Source organism: Falco peregrinus, unplaced genomic scaffold (assembly GCF_023634155.1).
Source record: "Falco peregrinus isolate bFalPer1 unplaced genomic scaffold, bFalPer1.pri scaffold_42, whole genome shotgun sequence".
NCBI classification, from domain to species: Eukaryota; Metazoa; Chordata; class Aves; order Falconiformes; family Falconidae; genus Falco; species Falco peregrinus.
Window position 1 is genome coordinate 1,167,832 of NW_026599609.1, and position 7,781 is coordinate 1,175,612.

The following is a 7,781-nucleotide window of genomic DNA, read 5'->3' on the forward strand; positions in this document are numbered from 1 at the left end:
CCAGTGTCCACTTTCCCTACAATATGCTCATTCGCTTCTGCCTGGTATTCCTCCTCGGCCTCTGCTTCATCTCCTCTACCAGTTTAGCATGACCCAGCTCTTCTTCTCTCACCTTCTGTACACGTCCCCTGTTCCTTCTATCAACTTTTCTACATCACGATTACCTTAGTGAAAATCAACTCAAACCTCTATCCAGGCCTATTCACAACCAACTTTCCAACATCTAAATTTCCCCATCCATCCGAGATTCACCTTCACTCTCCTCAGACCCGCTGCCTGCCCTAGAGGGGCCGTTACCGGTCCTGTTGTGCTGCAAATGCTGCAGCAATCGGGGTGACATTGTCAGGTCCTTCTGCTCAATTGTCAGCAACAGCAACCCCCTCCTCCCCACCATCAGAGGGGTTCGGGGCAGGAGATGCTCTTCCTGCTCTGCAGGTTACACAAGCCTGCCTCTGCTACAGCACTTCTGTTTTAACTCTTTCTGACCCTGAATGCAAATCTGCTCCTTGTTGCTTTAAGTCTGCGTTCTTACATACCATGCCTTCGCAGGCAAACAGCAAACACCCTGCCATGCGTTCCGCAGGGCTCAGCCGCACCTTCGAGGGGCGACGGGGCTTTGTACAAACTCACCCCGATACTTTAACACTTTCACAGGGTCTAGATAGCGGCGGGAGGGGAGGGAGGGAGGTGGTAAGGGCTGCTGCGGGGGGGGGGGCAGGGGGGGCGGTGGAGGTATATACGCAGGGGGAGAGGTAGGGATCTCATCCTCACTTCTATTCTTCTTCTTTTCCCCCCTTTGTTTTCTTTTAACGGGAACAAAAGGGCCCTAGTTTCAGACCCTACCCATAAGGAAGCATACTCACTTTCCTCCGGGCAAAAGGGGTCTTTTGAATTCACATATCTATTCAAAGCCCGGCATATCCAGTCTTCAGGTGCCCCGAAGACTGGTCGGTAGAGGTGGTCGCCCCTGATTTGTTTCCCACCCCAAACTTCCATACAGTAGCGTATCAATCTTACTTTACTCTTACCCTGCCTAGAAGGGTACGCATCCCAAAATTTTATCATGAGTCCTAGCGGACTCTCCGGTGGTATCTGTGGGAGCCTAATCTGGACCCCAGAACCACCCATGGGATCAGAGGGCTTGCTTTTCCTCTGTCCCGTCTTCCGAGGCGCCTTCTTTCACTCACGCACTCGCTTCCCCTGGTTCGTGGCGCAGCCCCTCGCGGGGTCTGGAAACCGCACTACTGAGGGTCCGCACTCACTTCGCCCTCCCTGGGCGTCGCACACAAGCACGCTTCAGGATACCCAACCCCAACCGAACGGTGAACCGGCCTATACTCACGCGTCCTGCGTCTTCATTCGGGCTTCGTGCACAAAGGTTATGGGGTAACCGGTTTTATTTGCGTACTGTCACATTTGAGGTTCGTCGGTAAAGGATTTGGCGTAGAAGCACCCTGACAAGGGCCGCTTATCCAGCGGGGCGCCTCCCCTGCCACGGACCTCAGGCCAGATTGCCCTTATCCGAGTCACGGCACCAAAATTGTTAGAGTTCACCTGTCCAATGAAATGACAGAGACTGGCCAATTAGAAAATGTGATTTATTAAAGCAAGCGACAAGTAAGCAAAACAGCGCTGGGCGGCCGGGGAGTCTCCTGCTCCACCAGCGGCGCGCAAATTCAAGCAAGCTGAGCAGCTCGTTTTATCTTCCCCGAGGTCGCTTCTGACACCTTCAGTAGCCCCTCTGCTGCTTCTGTTATCCTGGTTTCTCGTCAGACAGGACGTTCCCATGCTTGGTGCAGCAAGATAACATTGTGGAAACGTCTCTTCTTGTTAAACAGGACGTTCTTAAGGCCACCACGATGGGTTCCTTCCTCTTGCTTACCTTGGTCGGTCAGCAAATTCCCTTTAGTTACTTATTACAGTACCAGCCCAGGAGAGAGGGGAGGCTGCTGCAGCCCCCCCCCGGCTGCGGCCAAGGAAGTGTGTTCCAGTGGGCACACGCGTGCCGAGCGGGCATGCCCGCCACACACACGTGTGCATGCAGGTAGGGTCAGCGCTGGGTTATGCGGTGTACACACCCGCACAGGCAGGCAGAGGCAGCCCCCAGCCCCTGGTGCCTGTAAGCCCGCCGCAGGGGGCTGCGCTTTTCCAGCGCCGGGTGGGCACCGGGGCCCGGGGGGCAGCGATCTCGCTCGGGCTCTCGGCAGCGGAGCTCGGCAGCAGCCCGGGCTGCGAGAGGGGGGCGGCTCGGGGGGCGCGGGGCCACCCGGGGCGGGGGGACACCCCTCCCGGCCGGCGGGCGGTCCGGCACCGGTGCCGCGGGCTGGAGCGACCCCGCCCGCCCCTCCGTCGGGGCCAGCCGGCGGCTGGAAGCCGGTGGCCGCCCCCCGCCCCCCCGCGCCGCGGTGCGCTCGCTGCGGGGTGCGCCGGCGGGGCCGCTGTGCCCGGGCCGCAGAGCCCGCACGGCAGCCGGGGAGGGCTCCGCCGTCCCCCCCCGCCCTGCCCGGGGGCGGCTGCGGGAGCGGCGCGGGCGAGCCGGGGGAGCTGCGGGTGACGGGCGCCCCCCGAGCGGCTGCGGAGGACGGGCACGACCGCGGCAGAGGCCGCGAGTGCGGCGTGAAGGTGCCGGTCAGCCGGAGCCGCCTCCCGCGGGGGGCCCGGGCTCGCTGCCGGGTCTCCGCGCGGTCGGGGCTGTCGCTGCCGAGGTTCGAGACGTTTCGCCGCCGCCCCTCGGCCCGACACGCTCCTGCGACGGCGGCGCTGGCCGTGCCCGGCTCGGGGCAGGCGTTTGCCAGCCGGAGAGCGGACCCCTTCTCCGGGAGAGGCCGGAGCGAGGCGGCGAGCGCCGGGGAGCGCGCAGGGAAGGGAGCGGGCAGCCCTGCGCAGGGGGCGAACCCGGGGGCTGCGCCGCGGCTCCGCACTCGCGGCTCCGCCTCAGCCGCCGGCAGCCCCCGCAGAGCCGCCCCCGGCCCCGCACCGCGCCGCGCCGCAGGCAGCCCCCGGCGCCCCGGGAAGCGTTGCGGACCGACGGCTTGCACGTCGGTGGTCAGCAGAAGGCAGCTCTGCGCCTTAAGTGGCAGCGTAGAGGAAAGATGTGTCTGCAGCGAAGCAGCGGAGCGGGTCCGGGGGACAGCGCGTGTCGCAGGCGCTTGGCAGCACACGGCCTCGGGAGGGGGAACAGACGCCATGGGGCAAGCTGGGGCACGAGGTAAGCTCAAGGAGAACCAGTTGGTTAATGGGACCAAACAGAAATTACTTGAACTGTGCATGAACACTTGAGTGAAAGTAAAGACCGCTGTGCCTTTAAATGGGGACGAGGCTCGTAAGACCCAGTGAGGATTAAGTGTGACTAAAGGTCATCGTAAACGGTTTTTCCAGGGGTATAAAGTATTTTCCTGTCGCGAAGAGCTGTGCTAGCTTTGTGGGTTTGCCCCCCAGCTCCCGTCCCCGCAGACACGCGTAGCTGGTCCCTCGGCCGTGCGGGTGCTCGGTCCGTTGCGCGGCGGGCGATGGGATCCGGCCGTTGGACGGCAGCATCAGGTCCCGAGGAGACGGTCGCTGCCAGCCCCGGCCGGGCTCGGCGCTCGGAGGGGCTGCGCGACGTCCCGGTGCGGCAGCGGCCCTTCCCGGGGCTCGCCCCCCGTCTGGGTGCGAGGGGGGTGGCGGCCCGGCGGGTGGCGGGCCTGCCGGGGTGGGAGATGCGGCTCCAGGTGCTTTGGCCGCCGGCCCGGACGGTGCTTTCGCCTCTCGTTACGCGTTCGGGGGAGGCAGGAGGGTCGCCGTTACCGTCAGCGAGCCCGTGCTGCCGCCGCTGCCCGGCGCCGGGGCTGTGTGGCATCCCGGGGTGGCGGGGAGCGGAGCGATGCGCCTCGTCCTTGCAGGGTGCTGAGCTGCCCTTCCCCGGGGCCAGGGCTCGCTGCCGCTTCCAGCTGCACAGGATTTGGTCCCGCAGCCTCAGGGTGAGGGCTGGATTTTCGCGAAACGAGGAGGAGCTGCTGGCACCTTCTGTACTGGCGGGCGGCTTGATTTCTTGCTGTGCTTTTCATAGATTTTTAATAGCCCGGTGGAGTACAAATTGTAAAGGAAACTTGATACGCAGAGTTTTAGAGTTTGAAGAGAGATTATTCACCCTCCAGCTGTCGTGAGGTTTCACCTCTCCTTCCTGGCAGGACTGATCTTCCAGTTAGAAGTGAAACAAGGTCAAACGGTTAAGAAAAAAGGTTTCCTTCTGTCAGGGCGAATCTAAATCAATCAAATTCCCGGGCACCAAAGTGTGCTGTGTAACAAATGTGAGTGCAAAGGTAAGCAGGTAGCTACCGGTAGCAGAAGAGCATGTGCGAGAGAAGTTGTGGGTCTTCTCTCTAACACCTTGCTCTTTGCGCTGTTCTGCAAATTTGCCTGGATTTTAAGTATGGACAGAAGAGGGAGAGACCGAACATATGCATTTGATTTACTTAATAGAAAATATCTTGGCAGAAAGACATGCTTGTGCTGTGTATTCTGTTAGAGTTTGGCTTTTTAAAATACTCATACGTTCTGTCTAATGAAAAGCTGGTAGTATCTCCCATTCACCTAAGAATATATGTTCAAACATAGCTTGAGGTATGCTGCTAATCACGTTAAGAAAAATGTATAGCTTAATATCAAACTAGCTAAAGTGCAGTCACTGGGGAATATCTCGGTGCTTGTAAACTTTAATTTAAAGAGTGCTATGAGGCTGGATTACCCGATAACCAGAACAATTGAAACAGCAGTATAAACCCTCTTTTTTGAAGGAAGACTGCAGGTCACTTTGAACAGCATAGAATCATAGAATCATTTAGGTTGGAAAAGTCCTTTAAGATCATTGAGTCCAACCATTAACCCAACACTGCCAAGTCCATCACTAAACTGTGTCCCTGAGCACCACATCTACACCTCTTTGAAATGCCTCCAGGGATGGTGAGGCCACCCCGAAACTTCCCTGGGCAGCTGGTTCCAGGCCTTGACAACCCTTTCAGTGAAGAATTTTTTCCTAATGTCCAATCTAAACCTCCCCTGGGGCAGCCTGAGGCCGTTTCCTCTTGTCCTATCCCTTGTATCCTTGTTGGATCTGGTAGAAATGATCCCCAAATGGCAGTGTGTAAAGGATTAATTTAAATTCCAGATTCTGGTTGCCTGGCATTAGCAAAAATAAAGCTTTTGTGTTATTTCTCTTAACAGTTAAAAATTAGATGCAGGAAAAATAAAGAGAAACACTAAATACTGCATTTCCACCCCCCCACCCCCCCCACCCCCCCCCGCCCGCATTTACCTTTTGGTAAAACAGAACTAATTTGCTCTCCTATCTGCTGTGCATCCTGGTGCTGAGCTAATCTTTTCTGTGCCCTAGATTGTTATTAGCCTTGCTTGCTTATTACTGAAAGATTTACTTTCTAGGACTCCTTTTAATTCCATTTGCTCCTACACTGCCTTTTGTCTTAAATGTTATTTTTTTGTAGTGTCCTTTGAAAGATTCTTGGCCTTTTCTAACCTGGGACAAATTTATAGTAGCCTGGTCGAGTTTTCCTAATCGTTAATGATCTTCCCAGCAGGATATGTTCTTTGTCTTCTTCCTAACTTGATTCAGGACACATTCTGTTTTGAAGTGCCCTTACCCTTGAGCCATTGTGCTGGGGTTTAGTGGATTGACCCAAACTCTAGTAGATTTTTCTTGAGGCTTTTCTGTGTCACTTTGCACAGCACTGGTAAGATACCTGCTGTCAAAGTGCCTGCATTTTAGTAATAACTCCTTGGCGTTGTTAAAGTAAGTATGTTTAAATTTTCCTTTGGCCGACTCATCTGTTTTAATTCCTTAAGTATTCAGATTTGTTCTGAGACAGGTCGAGGAAAGGAGCACTTGTTCTTTACAGAGGATGAAACAGCAGAAATAAATGTGTAAATAGGCATGACCATTAGGCCATCAGGGGTGTTTCTATGAGTATGCCTGCTATGCCCAGAATGGTGTAAGAACAGTAATCCGCTTTGCAGATTTGTCTGTATGACCATATCACTGTGTTTAGAGGTGCAGGCATCAATAGATGCAAGTGTTTTCACAGAATTAAGAAAACCATCTTGTCCATGCAGTCCAGCCATAAATGATGCAGAGAACAACAAATAATAGGAAAAAAAATGTCTTTTCAGAGGCATATGAGTAAATAGAGTATTCTGTGCTGTCCTGTACACGCATGTGTGTACATGTATTCGTAGCCAGTGAGTTGTGGCTCCTAAGCCTGATTTAAAAACTGAATGAGTTCATTATAATCCCCTCCTCCCCCGCCCTCCCCCCCCCCCCCAAAAAAAAAAAAAAAAATCTCTGAGGAATCAATCTAATCTGCCTTACTAAATGAACATGTGAAAGTGCTTACCAGGGATAAACCTGGGGACTCTACATATTTCTCTCTTTTTCCTCCAACAGAATGAAAACACCTTTGAGACAATAATGGAGTTGGAAGAGGAGCCAGTGTGTCCCATTCAGTATTCTCTGTGTATCTGCGTGCACCGCTTCCCCTGTTTGGTTTCTGATCGAGACGGGAAGGACAGGGAGGGTGTAAGGACATTGCAACACTCAGAGAGAAGATAGGCTTTTGTGCTGGCTTCAGGCAGTCCTGAGCTCTTTGGGGCTTAAATCTCCCCAGGATGGGTGTGATGTTGTCTACTCCAGGGCAAATGGAGAGGAGGAGGGGCGCCTGGAGGGAGGACCCCTGGCGCAGGGGACACCCTGAGCATCAGAAGTTGTTGGAACCAGTGATGACTAGAGCTGTGACCAGGGGGGACCTCTCAGATTTCTCTGCATGTGGTACCCCAGTTGCTGGGACGTACATGAAGCAGAGGTTGTGCGGTGTGGTGGGAGGGTGACTTGGTTTGCAAAGGGGGAGCTCAGGCCAAGCCCCTGCAAGGCAGGTAGAACTGCAGATCCTCCCTGTGCTTCGTGTTCACCTTGCCTGTGACAACCTGCCGCAGAGAAGCTGAGCACAGCCCTTTGCTGACGCCCAGCAGCTTGTGCTCCCTGCTGTGCCCCTCTGAAATATTTTGGTTGATCGTCATTTCATGGCGAGCTCTGTTGTCCCCACAGCCAGGGCTACTGCAGCAGTAGCAAACCAGGGCTTCTAGTTCCTCCCCGACGCCTGCCTTCCTCCCCCTCTGCATCTCCCCAGCTCTCACAGAGGAGGGGTTGCCAGTGGTGCCTTCTCCAGGCAGGGCACATCTGCAGCTTCCATTGAATACCCTCCTTCCCTTTGAAAGCCCTGCCTCTTTCTGGCGGGTGGGGTTTGCTCATTTCCGTGAGCGCTTTTGCAGGTGGTGGTGACATGGGAAGGAAAGGGACATACAGTGCTGGAGGTAAAGAGCCGCTGCGCGTCTGGTTACACCGTGTTTGTACAGCTGAGGTGGGTACAAATCGGGGGTGGCTTTGCTGGAGAACTTTGCCAGGGCTATAACTGACCGCCTGTTTGGGAGTCCCAGAGCAGCACGTTCGGTAACAGGAGATCGCTGCGCTGCCTGCCCTTGCCGTTGCTGTTGCGCATGCGGCAGTAAACACCTCCTCTGCACAAAACTGAGTCCGGGTAGAGTCCATGGAGACAGTGTTGGTAAGAATCCCAGGTGCTGCAGAAAAGCAGTCTGAGGTCTCAGCTGAGCTGTACTGCTTCAGAAGGGAGATTAGCCATAGATAGGTACGTGCTTTCTTTCTCAGAGAGGGGGAGGATGGTGTGGGATAGTCCTTTGCTCGGTGGTCCTGTGGGCATGTGCACTGGAGAGGAGCC